Raw genomic sequence first — 21099 nt, forward strand, 5'->3', positions numbered from 1 at the left:
GCCTGGCAAAAATGCTGATCCTCTTGCTTCAATGCTTTAAACCATTGTAATATCAAACAACTGTGCAGATAAGAATTTCTGACATTTCTCTGACTCCCGTGATATGCATACATGATTCTGGTCAGCATGTAAGCAAGAAGGTCAGTATAACAGGTATGTAACTGAAAAAAAGTATAGAAACCTTTCATAAATGTCTCTAGAAAATATGTTAGTAATATTTTACTTGTTACATATACGGTAAGTTAATAGCTTACATGATCTAATTAACCTTATAGAGAATACAGGAAACTAAAATCATATACTTTTGAACCCAGAATCTACTTTACATACTTTCTAGAAGCAATTTCAAATGAAAGAACATTTAACTCATTTACTGCCATACTACTTTGTCATTCCCATGGCCAAGGGCTTTTTTTCTCATTTGCAATAAAACATTTTATAGCACAATCAAATACTTTTCTTGCATGTGCAAGAAGGCTGCCCATAAATCATTATTTCAACAAATATAGGAAAAGTGCACTTCTTAACTAAATGTCTGGTCACATTAATCTACCTTGCAGTTATGACCTTAAAGTGCTTTTATATTATGGGCAGCTCTGATAGAAGCTGGAGATTTTTTTTCTATAAATTAGTGAAAAATATTGAATTTGGACAATTTGATAAATAACAATATTATATTGTAACCAATATATGTTTAAGCAGTGCTTCGACCAGGTCCCCCTTGGCAGATATGCCAAACTGCACCCCTCCACCTTGACAGTTAGAACAAACACTGTTTGAGCCCTGCATTGGAACAGATAAGAGTCTACTAGATTAGAATAAGGAAAAAGAACAAAAAATCTGAAATTCTTCACAGCTGCATTAGTAAAAATTGTTGCTCACCTTTCAATCAGATACCTGTATCATTTCACATTTAGAGATGTCTTCCTGCTTTAAAATAGACAATTTCCTCTCCCAGTGCCCCCATCGCTATAATATTTGGGGGAATTGCTGCACCAGTGATTTTTATTATAAAGTTACTTTCTTCCTCTTGAAAAAATTATTAGTTATTTGTATTATCTGAGAGGATTCCCCTGCTCTATTTGTCCTGGGGACAACTGTCACCAGAACTGTAAGGCCTCGTACACACGGCCGAGTTTCTCGGCAAAAACCAGCAAGAAGCTTGCTGTTTTTTTTTTTTTGCCGAGGAAACCGGTCGTGTGTACACTTTTCGACGAGGAAACTGACGAGGATCTCGTCGGGCCAAAAAGAGAACATGTTCTTTATTTCCTTGACGGCAATGGGAAATTTGGCTCGCCGAGATCCTCGGCGGCTTCACAAGGAACTCGACGAGCAAAACGATGTGTTTTGCCCGTCGAGTTTCTCGGCCGTGTGTACGCGGCCTAAGAGAGAGAAATCCCAAAACTTGAGTTATCATGGGAACTGGAATAGTAGGATTTTTGAATAACAGCTTACCTGTAAAATGCTTTTCATTTGAGTACACCACGGGACACAGAGCCTTAGTCATTACATAGTGGGTTGTATGGTCACCAGAGGTGACTGGACACTGGCACAACCTATGAGAACAATTTTCCCTCCATATAACCTCTCCCATACAGGAAGTACCTCAGTTTTTGTAGCAAAGCAGTAAGTATCTCATAGAAAGGGGGGACCTCTGTGTCTCGTGGTGTACTCAAAGAAAAGGATTTTACAGGTAAGCTGTTATTCAAAAATCCTACTTTCTTTATCGTACACCACGGGGACACAGAGCCTTAGTCATTACATAGTGGGACATCCCACAGCAATCCTCAATATGAAGGGTGGGAGACACAGATCCATCAGGCCGCCAACGGACAAGAAGCCCTAGACCGCTGCCTGCAGCACACTACGCCCGAAGGCAGATTCCTCATGTCCTCTCACATCTATTTGATAGAATTTTGTAAATGTATGGACTGAAGACTAAGTTGCAGCTTTACAGATCTGAGCCATTGAAGCCTGGTGATGCACTGCCCATGAAGCACTAGACATGTGCATTTATTTTCGTCCGAATGCATTTTCGTCCGAATTTCAGGTATTTTCGTTATCGTTTTAACAAACGATAACGAAAGCACAGAAAACGAAAACCGAAAGATCCGACATAAACAAATGCTTTATTTTCGTTGCGGTTGAATGTGCCTAACCTTAACTCTATTAGTCCAATATTATTCTACATAAAGAGAAAAGATTCGACATTATAGAGACATGAAGAAGATTCGACATAGAGAGAAAAGATTCGACATAGAGAGAAAAGATTCGACATAGAGAGACATGAAGATTCGACATAGAGAGACATGAAGATTCGACATAGAGAGACATGAAGTGTCTAATTTTTTTTTTTTTTAAGATTCTGTCAAATCTTTTTTTTTTCTTCTTCTTCTTCGTCTTCTTTTTCTTCTTAGAACATTCGACAGACACCAAAAGCCTTCAATGACAGATTCGACCCTAATTGTGCCTAACCTTTTTTTTTTTTTATAAACATTTTATTGAAGATTAGAACAGTACAATCGTATTCAATGCAGTACAATATCAAGTAGAGACATGAAGTTTACAACATGTGTTACAATATGCATGATAATAGCACGGACATTAACCAGCAAGGCATTCACAAAAGGCTGGGCCTATTGAGAGGTGACAGAAGACAATTGTGTATTGTACTACGAAAAATGAGGGCGTTGAAATCCAGAACCATTGAAACAAGAAGGACCCCACCCCGGGACCTGTCTACCCCTATTGGGAGCAATCTGTGGACAGCAGGGGGGGGGAGTGTGTAACAAGGCTTCTGAGAGCACGTCTAAGATTCCACCTTAACTTTCCCCAGAGAACACGGGGAATACAGCCGTAATGGAACATTGGCCAAAGAGAGGAACCTTCTCCAGTATGTAGGAGAGTGTGAGAGGGAGGGGTAAACTTGGGGGCGTCTCGAGCGGTCAGAGGCACTGAGAAACCCTTTGTACCAGAGGGGTGTAAGTATTGAAAAGGAATGGAGAGGGGGGAGTGAGTGGGAGCTAATAGAGGGCACGGAGGGAGGTCTTGTGGGGTACAGTCAAGTCAAGGCTTTGGCACCCCTCCATCCACCAGAGGAGGGTTTATTGGATCAGGGGGGTTTACAGTAGGTATAGAGTCTCTATAGTGGGACCAGCATGCCCACGTGAATCTATATTTGTCATGAGCGTCCTTAGCTTGGTGAATGAATCGTTCCATTTCTTCGATTTTGGTAACGCGACAGTGCCAGTCTATGATTGTGGGAGGGGTTGTGGACTTCCAACGTAGCGGAATACATTGGGTGGCTGCGTTTACAAGATGTAGCGCTAGCGACTTGCGATAGTGCGATCTCGGTAGAGAAGTGTGGTGCAGTAGAAATTGCGCTGGGGAGAAATCGATCGGCAATGTGGTGATGTCTGTGATACGGCCATGCACCTCCTTCCAAAATGGTTGCAAGGAAGGGCAGTCCCACCAAATGTGTAAGAGTGAGCCCGTACCCGAGCCGCACCTCCAGCATTCTGGAGGGATAGCAGGGACAATTTTGTGGATCTTATCGGGAGTCCAGTACCACCTAGTGCTAAGTTTGTATCTATTTTCCTGTGCTGAAACGTTTACGGATCCTTTGTGCGTGTGTTCCCAGATGAGGCCCCAGTCTTCGTCGGACAGGGCGAGGGAGAGATCTTTGTCCCAAGCCGTGCGGATATTAGTGTTAGGGGCCGCGTCTTGTGTCAACATTGAATATATGGTGGAAATCAGGTGGCGTCGGGATTCTTGAGCGGAACAGAGTCGTTCCAGTGGGGTGAGGTCTCTGCACCAGACCCGGGGCGGTCGGGCACTATTGAAAAAATGTCTGATTCGCAAATACTTAAAAGTCGTCAGGGTCAAGGTTGGAAATGCGGCGACCATGTCCTGGTACACAAGTAACGTGCCGTCGCGGAAGCATCGATGAGCCCGCAACTCCCGGAGGACCGGGTCTGCCATCGGGTCGCTACCGGATATGCCAGGTGCAAAATCAGGATTATGAATTAGGGGTGTCATAGGTCCAGGTGAAGGGGTTATGTTGAGGGAGCGACAGGACGTCTTAAAAGTTCGGAGAGTGGCACCAATAAGTGGGTGCTCTAGACAAGATTTAGGGGTCGAGCGGGGCTCTATCCATGGCAGGTGGGAGATAGGGAAGTCGAGAAACGCATTCTCCACTTTGACCCAATCCTTATTTTGATTGTGAAGATGCCAGTCCACAATCCTTGTGAGGTGGCATGCCTTATGGTAAATGGCTAGGTCTGGCAGACCCAGACCTCCCTGTCGCTTTGGCAGGATTAGTTTGTTCCAGCTCAATCTAGGAGAGCGACCCGCCCAGAGAAAGGACCTGCAGCATTTTTTGAATGCCGTAAAAAATGATTGAGGTAGCATGATCGGGACCGCTTGTAGGAGATACAGGATTCGTGGGAGGACGTTCATTTTAAGTATTGCAGCCCTACCAAACCAGGAGAACCGGCCTTTGTTCCAGTCTGCCAGATCTTCCCTAATGGCCTGAAGGGCGGGCAAAAAATTGAGGGAGAACAAATTTTTCAGGTTTGTCGGTATTTTGATGCCTAGGTAGGTAATATTGTCAGTCTCCCATTTAAAGGGGAAGTTTCGTTTGCAGAGTGCCTAACCTTAACTCTATTAGTCCAATATTATTCTACATAAAGAGAAAAGATTCGACATAGAGATAAAAGATTCGACATAGAGAGAAAAGATTCGACATAGAGAGAAAAGATTTGACATAGAGAGAAAAGATTCGACATAGAGAGACATGAAGAGTCAATTTTTTTTTTTTTTAAGATTCTGTCGAATCTTCTCTTTTTTTCTTCTTCTTAGAACATTCGACAGACACCATAAGCCTTCAATGACAGATTCGACCTTAATTTGGATTATCGGACTAATGCATTTTTTTTACGAAAAACGAAATAAATAAAAACGAATTTCGGGAGTAACTAAATAAATTTATTTTTCGGACGAAAACGAAATTACGAAATGAAATATTTCAGTGTGCACATGTCTATGAAGCACTGATCGCTCTGGTCGAGTGCTCCTTAACAGGAAAGTGAGGAATCTCCTTCTTTAAATCATAAGCTTGAATAATCACTTGACGAATCCACCTGGTGGATTTTGATACCGGTTGGCCCTTTTTGGGACCATCTGGTATAATGAACAAAACATCTGTCTTACGTATCTGAGCTGTAGCTTGCAGATAAACTTTAACTGCCCTCACTACATCTAGAGAGTGCAATAACTTTTCCTCCGCTGTCTGCGGTTCAGGAAAAAGGAAGGCAAAACAATGTCTTGATTTAAATGAAACGCCAATACCACCTTTGGAAGAAAGGTAGGATGAAGGCGTAGTACAATTTTGTCTTGGTGACAAACTAAATAAGGCTCTTTAGAAGAAAGAGCTGCTAACTCCGATACCCTTCTGGCAGAAGAGATAGCAATCAGAAAAGCCAATTTCTTGCTCAAGAAAATCAAAGGAATCTAAGGAATAGGTTCAAAAGGGTGCTCTTGCAGAACTGATAATACTAGGTTCAAATCCCAAGGACACAAGGGTGACTTGACTGGCGGGTTTATGCACAGTACTCCCTGAATAAATGCCCAAACTAGGTAATGAGATGCCAATGTTTTTTGAAAAAAGACTGATAGAGCTGATATTTGACCCTTGATGGTACTCAGGGCTAATTTCATATCCACTCCGACTTGGCAAAAGGCGAGAATTCTACTTATGTCATATTTTTTTTTTTCAAGAAATACAAAACAGGAATAACAGAAGCAGGATAAACGATGCAAGGTGTTACGCGTAATAAGAGGGGCGCAGCCCTGGTATGACAATACTATACGTTAACAGAAACATGTCATTGAACGGATCAGAAGACAAGGCATTAAAATGATCATTAGGCAGATACTAGTTACAGTGGAGGCGAGATCCTCGTCCACAGCCCCCAAGAACAGGGGGGGGGTGCAAAGGAGGACACCACCTCCGCATTGGTATGAACTGGTGGGATCTAGGCAATAGATACGTGACCAGGGTGAACCTGAAGGATGTTCCTTGGATTACAACAGCTATAAGTAACAGTGCATCGTTGTATCATAACAAAGGGAACTAAAGCAGGAGGGGGGTGGAAAAGGTAAGGGGGGGAGGCACCGAGGTAAGAGCAGTGTCCAGGTGAGCAGAAAAGAGGGGGGGGGGGGGGGGGGAGTGGTGACATCCAGGCCGAAGTCAACAGTGCAGTCCAAATCAGCTGGGAGCGGTGGAAAGTGCAGCAGATGGGGTATCCTCGCCTGAGGCCCCAGGTGGAGGAGACTTAAAGTACGAGAAAGAGTAGTGGTCAAAGGTGTTGTAGTCCTCTTGAGAGAGTGATGCGGACATAAAAGGTTGCCAAGTTGCGAGAAAACGGGACTTTGACGTAGCACGTTTGAAATCCGTTGTGGCTCGTTCCTTGTAGAGGAGGTGAAGGAGATCTCGTGTAATCATGTTGATGGAGGGGGGTTGAGGAGAGATCCAGTTTCTCAGGATGGCCCTTCGTCCGACCAGGAAGCAGAGTAGTGGCCAGTTCTTGGACACCTGCGAGGGGGCGGAAGAGCATTGGGAGGGGGGGGCAGCCCCTTGAGATCTTTGGAGCAGCAGGGGGTCCCAATAACCAAATATGAGGAGGAAAGGATCCTTGGGCAACTTCAGTAGGGTGACTTGAAAAACATAGGCCAGGACTTGGTCCCAGAATGTTGAAATAAATGAACACGACCAGAACCGGTTTTGGGTGTTGGCACATGGGGCAGGAAGCGTCATTCGTGTCCTGTGATGAGCGAAGAAAAGGGATGTGAGCCCAGTGGATTATCTTTAACTGGGTTTCCTTCCAAATTTCGTTCGGGGTTATCTGTTGGACTTTGTTAAAGCCATGCAGTAGTTTGGGTATCAGATTCTCGTCAGGAAAGTCCTTGCCCCAGTTTGCAGCGGATGAGGACGACAACGAGGGTAGGGCTTTAAGGAGCAGAGGCTTGTAGATGTCCGAGATCTTATAAGAGCCTTCCAGGAGCAGCCGGTCAGTGAAGGTGGGGGAGAAGCGCTTTGCAGTCTTAGTGCAAGAGAAACAAAGGTAATTGAGACATTGCCAGTAATGGAAGACATGGGACTTGGGTAAATCAAACATTTCGGCAGTTTTCGTAAAGGACAGGGGGAGGCCCGTTGAATTGTCACACAGAGAGGAAAAAAATGTCAGACCCTTTTCCTGCCATACTTGGAAGGGTTTGTGGTCCAGTCCCGCGGGAAAGCTGGGGTTGCCCTGAATGGGAAGATGACGAGACATAAAAGGGGATAGACCAAGGAGTTTTCGGGTTTCCCTCCAAGCGATGACTGTGTCCCTGAGTAGCAGATTATGTTGTAGTATGGGGGTGATCGATTTCCATTTGCAGTGGAGGAGGGCCACTAGGGAGAAGGGGTGTACCATAGCAGATTCTAGGGAGTAGTTCGAGTACCTCGACGAATGCGAGATCCAATCTAGACCTGTTCTCAGTAGACATGCTAAATTATACAATCTAACATTAGGAAGACTAACACCGCCTTCGCGTCTGGGAAGAAAAAGTTTTTTCATAGCTATGCGGGGTCTCTTGCCATGCCATATGAATTTGGAGATAGCCGATTCAATAAGTTTAATGTCTTTGTGGCGCAGGAGTAGGGGTATGGTCTGCATAGGGTATAGCAATCTGGCAAAGCTGACCATTTTGACCAAGTGACATCTTCCCAGGAGCGAAAGCGGCAGATCCGACCAGTTCAACAATTCCTGAGACAATTTTGAGATCAAAGGGGGGTAATTCAAATGATACAGAGAAGAGGGGAGTTTGCAGATTTTTATGCCGAGATACGTAATGTGAGAGGTAGCCACCGTGAAGATGGAGTGACGCATCCAGGGGGGGTCGGGGTGAGTGCCCAGGGGCAGGATTTCATGTTTGGAGTAGTTTATTTGGAGGCCGGAGCAGAGACGAAACTTATCGAAAACCGTTTTAATGGTGAGCATATCCGAAGAGGGGTCTGCAGAAAAAATGAGGACATCGTCGGCGAAAAGAGACGAACGCAGGTCATGGAAGCCCGAATGTATGCCATGGAGGGGGGCTATTTGGGAGAGGTGTCTGGACAAGGGTTCTAGTGCTATGTTGAAAAGAAGTGGGGAAAGGGGGCAGCCCTGCCGCGTCCCCTTATGGAGGCGGAAGTCCTCTGAGAGAATTCCAGCGGCTACTAGTTTCGCTGAGGGGGTTGTATACATAGCATCTATAAGATGGCAGAAGGGACCAGAGAAGCCCATTTTTGCCATGGACAAAGAAAGCCAATCAAAGCTGACATTATCGAAGGCTTTCTCCGCGTCTAGTGTGATAATGGCAAAGTCACCTTCTGGGTGTTGTTTGGCGTGTTCCAGGGCCAGCATCACTTTGCGGATATTTAGGGTGGCCGTCCTACCCTTCACGAAACCCAATTGTGCTGGGTGTATTAGGGAGGGATGATGTCCGAGAGCCTATTTGCAACGATCTTAGAGAGAATTTTCACATCAAGGTTTAAAAGGGATATTGTCTGTAAGAACCTGGCACGAGGGGGTCCTTTCCTTTTTTAGATAGTAGCTTGATAATTGCCTGATTTCCTGAGGGGGGGTAGGGACCGCCAGACCACACGCCGCTATATACTTTGAGCAAGGGAGGTTCTACTATGGTTTGTAGGGTCTTATAGAATTCGCCTGTGAAGCCATCAGGGCCTGGGGCTTTCGAGGGTGTAAGCTTGCGAATAGTGCCTGATATCTCGGAGATGGAAATGGGGGCGTTTAGGCTTTCTAGTTGGGAGGGAGTAAGTTTAGGAATGTCTTGATTTTCTAGGAAGGCGGCCGCCGTATTTTTGTCAATGGGGCCTGGAACATATAGGGCAGAGTAATATTGGAGCATCACCTTGTTATTCGCCGGGGGGGTGGATTTAACGGAGACGCTGGAGTCTCTAAGGGAGGTGATGTGGGTGGGGGTGAAGGAGCCTTTACATAGTCTGGCGAGTAGTTTGCCCGACTTATTTCCGAATTTGTGGAGGGTGGCATCTAAATTTGCTTTTTTGACTGTTTCTAGAGTGTCTGCCCAGGTGTCGAATGATCTCTTGGCTGCGTGCCACTCGTCTCTGTTATCGGGGGAGTCGGCTAGATATAGGGTCCTTTGTGCTGTATGTAGTCGGGAGCTTGCTAATTTGTACTTAGATAGGGCGTTTCTCTTGAAAGAGTTGGCGTAGGAAATGATTTGACCCCTGAGGAAAGCCTTGCCGGCGTCCCAGAAGAGGTTTGGGTCATCTACATGGGGGGGCATTTGCCGAGGAGTATTCTGTCCAGGCTTTCTCCATAAAGAGTCTGAAGTCTGTGTGGTTGTGGAGGTAGGAGGGGAAACGCCATAGCTTTGGGTGAGGAGGAAGGTCTAGGTTGTCAAGGGAGACTGATACCGGGGTGTGGTCGGATACCGCAATGTCAAGGATATCGGAGGCTGACACCAAAGGGATTTAGTCGTCCGATCCGAAAAAATAGTCTATTCTAGTGAATATTGCGTGGGGATTCAAATAAAATGTAAATTCCCTATCCACAGGGTGAGACAAGCGCCATAGGTCTCTCAGGTGGAGGGAATCCATGGTGGAGGCAAAAAGCGAGGGTTGCGACGTGTCAGGGCCTGTGCTGGAGCGTTTGGGGGACGATTTGTCATCTACCTGGTGGAGAGTGTCATTGAAGTCACCTCCGACCAGATGGGGGAGGTTGGTGTTTTGCAGTGACCAGGAAGATAGCTCGCAGTAGAAAGCTTTTCCTGGGCTGTTAGGGGCATAAACGTTAGAGATGACCAGTTCCTTGGAGCCAATTTTGAGGTGGGCCGAGACTAGCCGGCCATGTGAATCGGAATTCACCGCTAGAACCGTGCATGGAAGGTTTTTATGGATCAGTAGGAGGACACCAGCCTTGCGGCCCTCCGCTTCTGAGCCCAAGACCGTGCCCACCCATAGTTTCTTCATACGCGGGAAGTCAGGTGCGGCTAAATGTGTCTCCTGCAACAGCGCTATGTCCGCCTTAAGTCTTTTCAAGTGTCTGAGGATCTTCATTCTCTTGTTTGGGGATCTAAGGCCTTTTACATTCCATGAAAGAATTTTCATGTTATGGGTTCTGGGAAGGGGGTCTGAGATGTATTTTTAAGTAAGGCACCGCTTGGTGTGTGGCCCGGGGAGGTCACCGTACAAAGGGACAGTAGGTCCTGTGCGTCTCGGGAGAAAAAGGGGGTGCGTGGCGTGTGTATGCGGGTGCCAGGGGGAGGGGGAGAAGGAAGAGGGGAGAGGAGTTGCCAGAGGGAGAACTGAAAAGAAAGTAACAAAAATAACCAAACCAATAGTGAGTACTTTTTTCCACATGGAGTCACTGTACGAGCAGGCCCCCTTGTCACGACCCTGGTGACAAGTGCCCAAGAGCCCAGAAACTGGTAGCGAGGCTCCTAGCGGTTGAACCGTCAGCGCACGGAATGTGGGGGGCAAGCAGTTTAAAAACGTACAGTGAGACCAGGAGGGGCACATTTATGTAACAGCTATAGCAACAAAACTGAATGCATGAAAGTTCCATTAGGGAGGGGGGGTAGAGGGAGAGCATAACCGAACTGAATGCAGTCGGTTGCATATGAGCATAAAACATAGTAAACCTAAACCGAGTAATAATGGCAAAAGATAAACGTGCACAATAGAGACACAAAATGGGTCAGATAGATACATTTGCATAGAAGTCTACCTGACCAGACGCTGAGGATGAGCCGACCGCCAGTGGGTAGGGGTCAGGCAGTACCATAGCATGGCCTGTTTAGGAAGGTCCTTGACAGGGCATCGAGAGCATTCAAATGATAAGGGTTGAGCCAGGGAGTAGTTCTGGTTGCAGGGAAATCATTTCGCGGTGAACCAGGCCGGTTCTTGAGCCGAGGGCCTGAAGCGCTTGGGTGATTCTTTCCTCGGGCTTCTTTGGTCCAGTGGACGGTTGAGTGGAGTGGCCTTAGAAGGCGTCTGGGGGTTAGGGTGTGCATGTCGCGACCGCAAAAAAGCTTCGGCTTCTGAGGGGTCCTGGAAAGTCAGCTGATCGCCATTCGGGGCCTTGAGGCGCAGTATGGCGGGGAAGGCCAAGGTGAATTTGATTTGTTGTTTAAAGAGTTCCGTGCAGACCTTTTGAAATGCCTTTCTCTTTTTCGATACCTCAATGGAGTAGTCAGCAAACACTAGCACTTTTATGCCATCGATCTGGAGCTGGCGGGCTTGCCTAAAGGAGTGAAGTATGAGAGTCTTGTCAGCATAATTAAGGTATTTGGCGATAATCGGACGCCGTGATTTACGGTCCCAGTTGAATGCCCCCATGCGATGAGCCCGTTCTACCGTGCATGGGCCTGGAAGCCCCAGCGCTTCTGGGATGCGTTGAGCACAGAAATCTGAGAGTGCAGAGGCCTGAAGTGATTCCGGGACACCGACGAATCGCAGGTTACTCCTTCTGGATCTGTTCTCTAAATCGTCTAATTTCTGGAGGATGAATTGGTTCGTCTTGTCTTGGGCCTGTTCTATAGCCTGGGCCTGATAAAGCTCCTCTTCTGCGCTCAAGAGGCGCCGTTCCAGCTCATTTAATCTGGTGCCATGTTCTCCCAGCTGGGCCTTAATTTGTGCCATCCCGGCGTTCACGGCCTTCTCCACCGAAGCTGTTATCATGGGGTTCAGCAGGGCGGCTACAGCCTGAGCTATGCGCTCGGTGGTGTTGTCCCCTGAAGCCTGGGGTGGGGAGGTGTGTGGAGAAGGTGGGTGGGAGCTGTCACCGCTTAACTCCATTTCGGCCGGCGCTGTGGAAGTCCGGTAGGCCAAAGCCGGGGCCTCGATTTGCGCCTGGGCCGGTGGCGCCGTCTGGGCCGTGTGGACGCGAGCGTGCGATTTTTCAACGAATCGATCCATGGGGGTGCAGGTACGTGCCCAAAGGTGGAGGGGGGCTCGGATGACTTCTCGGGCCGGTTTTATATGCTGTTTTCCGGGTCGTGCGGCGGGAGCTGCAGAGGAGAGCAGCTAGTCCATGCAGCGCTGGAACCGGAAGTCTCTATGTCATATTTTAAGGGATTCCATTTTCTGGATTCACACCAAGAAACATACGCTTTCCAGACTCTATAGTAGATTAGCCCAGAGGCTGGCTTTCTTGTTTTAATGAGTGTAGAAAGGGCTGTACCAGAGACTTTGCTTCTGTAAGGAAGGATGGAATACTGGTCCATGCGACAGCAGGTTGTGACTGAGCGGAAGCACCCAAGGTCTTCCTACTGCCATCTTTATGATTTTGGCATACCAGGGTCTCCTGGGCCAATTCGGGGCCACTAGAAGCACTGGTATTCTCTCCTTCTTGATCCTGCACAGCAATCTCTGTAAGAGAGGGATCGGAGGGAATGCATAGATCAGTGAGAACTGATCCCATGGAATTGTCAACGCATCCGTTCCATAGGCCCGCGGATCTTTTGTCCTGGATACAAAGTTGTCCAACTTCCTGTTGAGTCTGGAGGCTAGCAGACTCCCCCATTTCTGGGATATTGCCTGAAAGACCTCCGGGTGGAGCGACCACACTTCTGGCAGCAATTGCTGGCGACTTAGATAGTCCGCTTGCCAGTTTTCTACTCCTGAAATGAAAAGTGCAGACAGGCACGGTACATATTTTTCTGCCCATATTAAAATCCGATTCACCTCCTTCTGGGCATCCCGGCTCCAAGTGCCTCCTTGATGATTGATGTAAGCTACATTAGTAGCATTTTCGGATTGTATCTGAACAGAGTAAACCTGTAACCTGTGTGTCCAGGTCTTGAGAGCTAAGTATACTGCTCGAATCTCTAATATGTTGATGAGCAGGCTCTCCTCTGTTTTGGCCCATGTACCCTGGGGTGAGGCCTCCTCTAACATGGCTCCCCAGCCTAACAGGCTGGCATCCGTGGATACCACCTTCCAAGTCACTGGAAAGAAGGACCGTCCTTTCCGCAAGTTTCTGCTTTTTAACCACCAACTGAAGCTTTGGCGCACCTGTGGAGACAGACACATGGGAAAATCCAAAGTTTGGTTCTTCCTGTTCCAGGCAGCTAGAATGCCGGCCTGTAGAAGTCTCGAATGAAACTGGGCGTAAGGAACCGCCTCAAAGGAGGCCACCATCTTTCCTAATAGTCTCATGCACAGGCGAATAGATGGTCTCCTCTTTGTCCTGACCCTGTGGATTAATTATCTTAGGGACTTGACCTTTGGTTCTGGCAGGAATACCCTGTTTTGGGCTGTATCTATGATCATGCCTAGATACTCTACTCTTCTTTGAGCTTGTAGAGAGGATTTCTGTAGGTTTATAACCCATCCTAACTGCTCCAGGTATCTCACTGTATTGAGCACTGCATGCTCTAGCCCTGCTTTCAAATGATCTATTACAAGTAAATCGTCTAGATAGGCTGACACCGTTATACCCTGTGCTCTCAAGTTTGCCAACACAGGAGCCAGGATTTTTGTGCATACCTGGGGTGTAGTTGCCAAACCAAAAGGTAGAGTCACAAATTGAAAATAGCGATGCTCCACAGGAATCTTAGAAATTTTGGGTGAGTGGGATGTCTATAGATGCTAAATATTCTCCGCCTTGTAGGGTGGCGACCACGGACTGAATGATTTCCATTCGGAAATGGCGAATGTCCAGAAATTGGTTTAGATCTTTCAGGTCCAGAATGGGTCTGATGTCTTCGTTTGCTTTTGGAACCACAAAAAGGTTTGAATAAAACCCTGAACCTTGCTCTTTTATGGGGACTTGATTACCCCCTGAGACAGCAAATGATCCAAACCTCGGAAAAAATAATCTCTCTTTATTGGATCTTTGGAGACCCCAGAACTTCGGAACCGATGGGGTGGAATCTCTTGAAATTCCAGCTTGTACCCTAGGGATACAGCAGAGACTACCCATCTGTCCTGGACTTCTGTCTGCCAAGTTGCTGAAAACTGCCGAAGTCGCCCCCCACTCGGCCGAGCGGGGAGTGCCCCTTCATGAGGAAGATTTGGGGCTTTGCTTATTAGCTTTTTGGCCCCACTGCTTCCTGTACTTCTGGGCCTGGCTCTGATCCTTAGCCTTTGTGGCTGTCTGTGAACGCCGTCGCCACTGCCTGGCCAATGTCCCGGAGCTGGGGAGAGAGAATGCTTAAAACAAGGTCGCTTGTTTTTCCTTTTCTCTGGCAACAGAGTAGTCTTGCCGCTTGATATCTTTTGGATATATTTTTCTAAATCATCCCCAAAAAGCTGTTCCCCATGAAAGGGGAAACTGGTCAAAAGTTTTTTACATGGGGATTCTGCTGACAGTGCTTCAGCCAAAGAATTCTACGCATGTGCACTAGCTGGAGTGTAAGGCGAGATGCTTGCTGTATAGAATCCCTAATAGCGCCTACTGCAAAACATAAAGCCTTGGGCAAATACTCCCAAAATTTAGATTGCTCAGAGGGAAGGTCGTTTAACCCATCCTTCACTTGATCCCTTAGGACTTGACACATACCCACTACCGCCACAGCAGGTTGGGTTTCTGCGCCCGCCAGGAGAAAGGAAGATTTTAAAAAAGATTCCAATTTTTTCTCAGAAGGATCTTTAAATACCTAGGCATTGTCTAAACTCTTATTTACACAAGAAATCGCAGCATCCACTAAAGGCAGACTCCACTTTTTGGCAAACTTGTCCTCCATTGGATAAAGAACTTCGAACTTCCTAGGAGGAGAGAAAAGCTTGTCTGGATGCTTCCAGTCTGCGTAAATCAGTTTATCTAATAAAGAATGAACCGGAAAGGAACAAGTATTCTGTGGAGATTTTAAAGACCCCAGGGCGGGCACAGGTGAGTCAGTTAACTCAGAGGGAGGCAACTTAAATGCAGAGTGTACCATCTCAGTATAATATTGCACCTGCAATTGTTGAGCCTGGGAAGCAAAAACAATTCTCTGAAATATCCGATCTCTCAGAGTCCTCATCCTTATCCTCTGATGCAGGCATGTCCTCCTAATCTTCATCAGACCTTTCTGAAGGGAGATCTGAAGGAACTGAAGGTACTCTACCTCACTTATTTTCCTTTTGCAAGGATTTAGCGATTAACAAAGCGAGTCTCCCTTCTAAATTGCTAAGGGCTACTGCCAAAGAGTCCTCAGTGACAAACACAGACCCAGACACCTCAGGAGAGGTTGTGACCCCCACTGGAGTCAATGGCTCATCCTGCACAGGTGCATCATTAATTAACAGAGAGGAAGGTACCAAGCGGGCCCAGGTAGAGGCTCTATTCTTAGGTGGTAATGTTTTTTTGTATTTTTTAACCCCTGTTTTTTTCCTTTGGGAAGACATATTACCAAACAACAAAGCCAAGGTACTATTAACTGCATATACCTATGTGCTAGTTAAGCCTTTTACATAAAGTATGCAACTAATCACACAGTTTCATGCTAAGTAGATGTCCTCTTTTGGGAGCGCCAGATAACCATCCACATAGAGACCTTACGTGTCATTTAGCTGCTGTGTCCCATCCAGGGAGAGCTGCAGGTCTGCATGCCCTTTTATGAGCTTCTGCCTGTCACAGAATGCTGTGATGACGTGTCCACGCGCATGTGCACATCCTTGACCCCCCACCCTCCCCGCCCACATAAAGCGTGCCCCTGTGCGTGCCTAAGTGTCTGGTGCAAGTAACACTGAAGTTCCCTTCATAACATTCCATCCTGGGGGAAGCAGTGTGCTGGAGTATCCAACATTTACTGAAGGGAGGAGGGACCTGGTCAGTAGGCAGAGCTCTGCAGCGAAGAGTGTGGTGTCTAAATGACCTCACAATGTATGAAGTTTTGGTGAGTAGCAACTCAACTCTTTACTCCCTTTACCTTGTCCACGCCGCAGGTTTTGCTGAGGACCAGCCAAAAAAAGAATCTTCACCCATCACCGCGGGTATTGTGTGCCAACCTTCAGGGATATGGGTTCCTACTTAAAGGATGCCTCTTCCCTGGGCCTTGTAAAAGACTCTGACAGGACTTTTAGCATTTGCACCCTAGAGCCCAGTCCTCCAAAGAGAGACATTAGAGGCGATACCTCATGCGCAAGGCTCAGATACCATCCAATTGGGGCGTAATAAATTAAGCGTCTTGAATGGACCCTAAGTATAGCTCTTTTGCCCAAAGGGCCTCCATGGCAGAGCTTCCTTTAGCACTTATCCTCATTGCGTCCAATCTTCTTAGACATTGGTGAAAAAACGGAGGTACTTCCTGTATGGCAGGGGTTATATGGAGGGAAACTTGTTCTCATAGGATGTGCCAGTGTCCAATCACCTCTGGTGACCATACAACCCACTATGAAATGACTAAGGCTCTGTGTCCCGTGGTGTACAATAAAGAAAGAGGGAAAACCCTAACATGGGGGACCCTTGTTCGGGTGACAATTGTCTAAGAGGGGATTTCCTTTACTTTGGAGAGATACCCCTTTACCTCCCATTGTGTCTACAAGACACAAAGTTAATGGAAATCTCTCCAATGGACACAGAAAAAAAAAAACCTACTCTATCCAAAACTCAAAAGAGTTTCGACTGTGTAAATGCTTTAACTACCTTATGTCCCTTGACTGTCCAGGACTTGAAGTGGTTAAACAAAACATATACTGCATTGTCAAATATTACAATTGGTTGGATGGTTATAAAATTATAGTGTATGCTATGGCTATAGATCTCCTTTGCAGTCCCTATTATGCATAAAATCCATATGATTAACCACTTGCTTACTGGGCACATATACCCCCCCCTCCTGCCCAGGTGAAATTTCAGCTTTCGGCACTGCATCGCTTTAACTAACAATTGCGCGGTCGTGCGACGTGGCTCCCAAACAAAATTGACGTCCTTTTTTCCCCACAAGTAGAGCTTTCTTTTGGTGGTATTTGATCGCCTGTGCGGTTTTTATTTTTTGCGCTATAAACAAAAAAGTGAGACAATTTTGAAAAAAATACAATATTTTTTACTTCTTGCTATAATAAATATCCCAATTTAAAAAAAAAAAAAAACATTTTTTTTTCTCAGTTTAGGCCGATACGTATTCTTCTACATATTTTTGGTAAAAAAAAAAAAAAAAAAAATCGCAATAAGCGACTGGTTTGCGCAAAAGTTATAGCGCTTACAAAATAGGGGACAGAATTATTTTTTTTTAATTATTTTTTTTTACTAGAAATGGCGGCGATCTGCGATTTTTAATGGGACTGCGACGTTATGGCGGACACATCGGACACATTTTTGGCGCCATTCACATTTATACTGCGATCAGTGCTATAAATATGCACTAATTACAGTATAAATGTGACTGGCATTGAAGGGGTTAACACTAGGGGGTGAGGAAGGGGTTAAATGTATCCCTGCTTAGTGTTCTAACTGTAGGTGGAGGGGGGGTGACTGGGGGGGTGACCGATCTGTGTCTCTATGTACAAGAGACACAGATCGGTCTCCTCTCCAGAGACAGCACCGCTGTCTCTGTGTAAAACGGCAATGAGAGATGATCTCATATGTTTACATATGAGATCCTCTCTCATTGGCCGCACAGATCGCCTCGCGAACGGCCACTCTGATTGGCCGTTCGCGGCGATCTGTAATTGGCTGTGTCCGAGGGACACGGCCAACACAGATTTTCCCCGCAGCGCGCTCTGGAGCGCGCGCGGGGACCGCCCTAAGGGGCGGACGTCAATTGACGGCAGTTTGGAGATTGGGATCCGCACTGTAGCCGTCAATTAACGGCAGGCGGATCCCAAGTGGTTAAGATGCAATCAATTCTAATTACTGGCTACTGGACTAAATGATAAGACTTGCTATGAGTCAGATTTATTATTACTATGCCAAGATAGTTTTTCTTGCTTAAAGTGTCTCTCTAGTCAAAAATAAAAAAACTCTGTTCTGCAAGGTTACCATGATCAGTGCTCAATCAAATTATGCTTTTTTAATTTAGCCTCAATATCATTGAATGGTCTAGGGATCCTGTTGTTTACATACCTAGGGTTTTAGTTTGGCTTCTGGCCCAGCAATGCTATACAGCCTCAATACAAAAGGCTTAGCCCCCATGCTATGCAGGGACCCAGAATCTGTGGCACTCATTATCTATGCAAAAGCGCCATTTACCTTGTGATTTCTTCATTGCATATGAGCTGGAATTGTCAAACTGAGCTCTGGTACAGCTTAAGGTAGGATCAGGACAGAGGGTTAGAGGTCACATGACTAAAACTAAACATAGGAAAAAAGGGTATATTAAGAAGGACTTTTAAAAAAATCCTAATGTTACAAAGAAATGTTTACAGTATTAGTTGGCACATTGCATATACAGTGGAACCTCAGATTACAGGCATAATTCGTTCCAGGAGAATGCTCATAATCCAAAGTACTCGCATATCAAAGCGAGTTTCCCCATTGTTCCGCATTGACTCCAATTGCATGCAGCCAGAGGTGGGGGCGCCGGAGAGCCTCAGTGACATCTGGAAAGGCCCGAGGACACCTCGGCTGACCTCGGCAAACCTCGGAAAGACTCCGTTCCAAAGGTTTGCCGAGGTCAGCTGAGCTGTCCTCTGGCTTTTCTGTGCATTTTCGAACGGCTATGATCGGCTACGATCGGCGCCATTTGGCTTTGCTCGGCTCCGGCGCCCCCCACCTCAGGCCAAACGCGGTACTGCACAACGATTTGGCCTGAATCCTTCTTGTTTTGCGAGACAACACTCGCAAACCAAGCTAGGATTTTTTTAAATACAGTGCTCGTATTGTGAAACGCTCGTTAACCGCGTTACTCGCAATCCGAGGTTCCACTGTATGTTGATTTTTCACCTATTTTATTTATTAGATTTTTTAAATTCTAAATTTAATAAAGCTGCTTTTTGTCCATCTAAAATATAATACATTTAGTTATTTGGTGTTAGGAGTGAAGTGCCAACATTGCTGAAAAGTAGATAGCTGTGCAGTGATCAAGCTCTACACCTTGCCAGGACAGATCTTATAAATGTAAGTCAGTAGAAATACTAATAGGTCATGTAGTTGTTTTAATTTAATTTGGTCACTATGGAGCTGTAAGATTATGGGTGAGAGAATCAAGATAAACTTCTGCTTTATACAATACCATTAGTTACACTAGGAACAAAGGTAACATATGGAGCTATAAAGAGGGAATTATGAAACATTTTATTTGTGAAGGAGAAATGCTTCTGCTACACTTCATTCCTTCTTCCACTTCTCCTTTTCCCTCCCTCCCTTATTTCCTTCCTTTCTTCCTTCTCTCCATCCTTCCTTCCCGCTTTATTTTCTTTGTTTATTCCTTACTGCCGCTAGCATATGAGAAATAAGAAAATCAAAATTTCTAAACTGGTTAAATAGTGACAGTTTAGCAGGATATCAGATGTGCTCTGATTGGATTTGTAATGCCTATTAGTAAGTTATGAATTAATTGGTGGGCAGATAATGACATTATTAAGCACTGAACAGGCTAATACATTTTGAGGAATTATTCTTGCCAGTGTTGATGAACACGAATGACAGTCAGATGTAGTGAAAGAAGATAAGGCCAACTGCTGTCTGTTTTTACTTTTTTTTGCAAAATCCCGACAGATGTTAAAGTTACCTCCTTGCTTGTTGGTAAGCTGGTTACTAGTGAAATAACACAACTTACAGTAAGAAAAAAAAGTACCGTATATCACATTTGCTCTTTACTTGCTGTCAATATTTCAACCCCATCTGGTTACCAGTCACTAAAAGGCATATTAAACATTGTCATAAATATTTTAAGACAAACTGAGAAAGTGAGCTGCCATAATATTGCACACTGTATGAAGGAATAGGTAGAGATGAATGAAATAATTGTAGAAAATGTTCTCTCCTCAATCAATTAGCAAGTGGGATAACATTTCTTTAGATATTGTAGTACTTTGTGCATGTAATTATATATATATATATATATATATATATATATACACATATATATTGTGCATGTAATTATATATATATATATATATATATATATATATATATATATATATATACACATATACAGTATATATAATATATACACACCGTATCCCAAGTGAGTACACCTCTCACATTTTTGTTAATAGTTTATTATATCTTTTCATGTGACAACACTGAAGAAAAGACACTTTGCTACAATGTAAAGTAGTGAGTGTACAGATTGTATAACAGTGTAAGTTTTCTGTCCCCTCAAAATAACTCAACACACAGTCATTATTGTCTAAACAACTGGCAACAAAAGTGAGTACATCGCTAAGTGAAAATGTCCAAAATTCGACCCAATTAGCAATTTTCCCTACCTGGTGTCATGTGACTCATTAGTGTTACAAAGTTTCAGGTGTGAATGGAGAGCAGGTGTGTTAAATTTGGTGTCATCACTCTCACTCTCTCATACTGGTCACTGGAAGTTCAACATGGCACCTCATGGCAAATAACTCTCTGGGGATCTGAAAAGACAAATTGTTGCTCTACATAAAAATGGCCTAGGTGCTAAAAAGATTACCCTGAAACTGAGCTGCAGCACAGTGACCAAGACCATACAGCAGTTTAACAGAAGAGGTTCCACTCAGAACAGGCCTCGCCATGGTCGACCAAAGACGTTGAGTGCACATGCTCAGCATCATATCCAGAGGTTATAGATGTACGAGTGCTGCCAGCATTGCTGCAGAGTTAGAAGGAGTTAGAAGGAGTTAGAAGGAGTGGGGGTCAGCCTGTCAGTGCTCAAACTATACACATGGCAATGCATCAAAATTGGTCTGCATGGCTGTCATCACAGAAGGAAGCCTCTTTCAAAGATGATTCACAAGAAAGCCCGCAAACAGTTTGCTGAAGACAAGCAGAACAAGAACATGGATTACTGTAACCATGTCCTGTGGTTTGATGAGACTAATGCCGCGTACACACTATCACTTTATGTGATGAAAAAAAACGACGTTTTTAAAAACGTCAATTAAAATGACCACGTGTGGGGGAAAACGTTGTTTTATGTCTTGTGAAAAACGACAAAAAAAAATGGAAGCATGCTTCAATT

The sequence above is a fragment of the Rana temporaria genome, chromosome 1, assembly GCF_905171775.1.
Source record: "Rana temporaria chromosome 1, aRanTem1.1, whole genome shotgun sequence".
Lineage (NCBI taxonomy): Eukaryota > Metazoa > Chordata > Amphibia > Anura > Ranidae > Rana > Rana temporaria.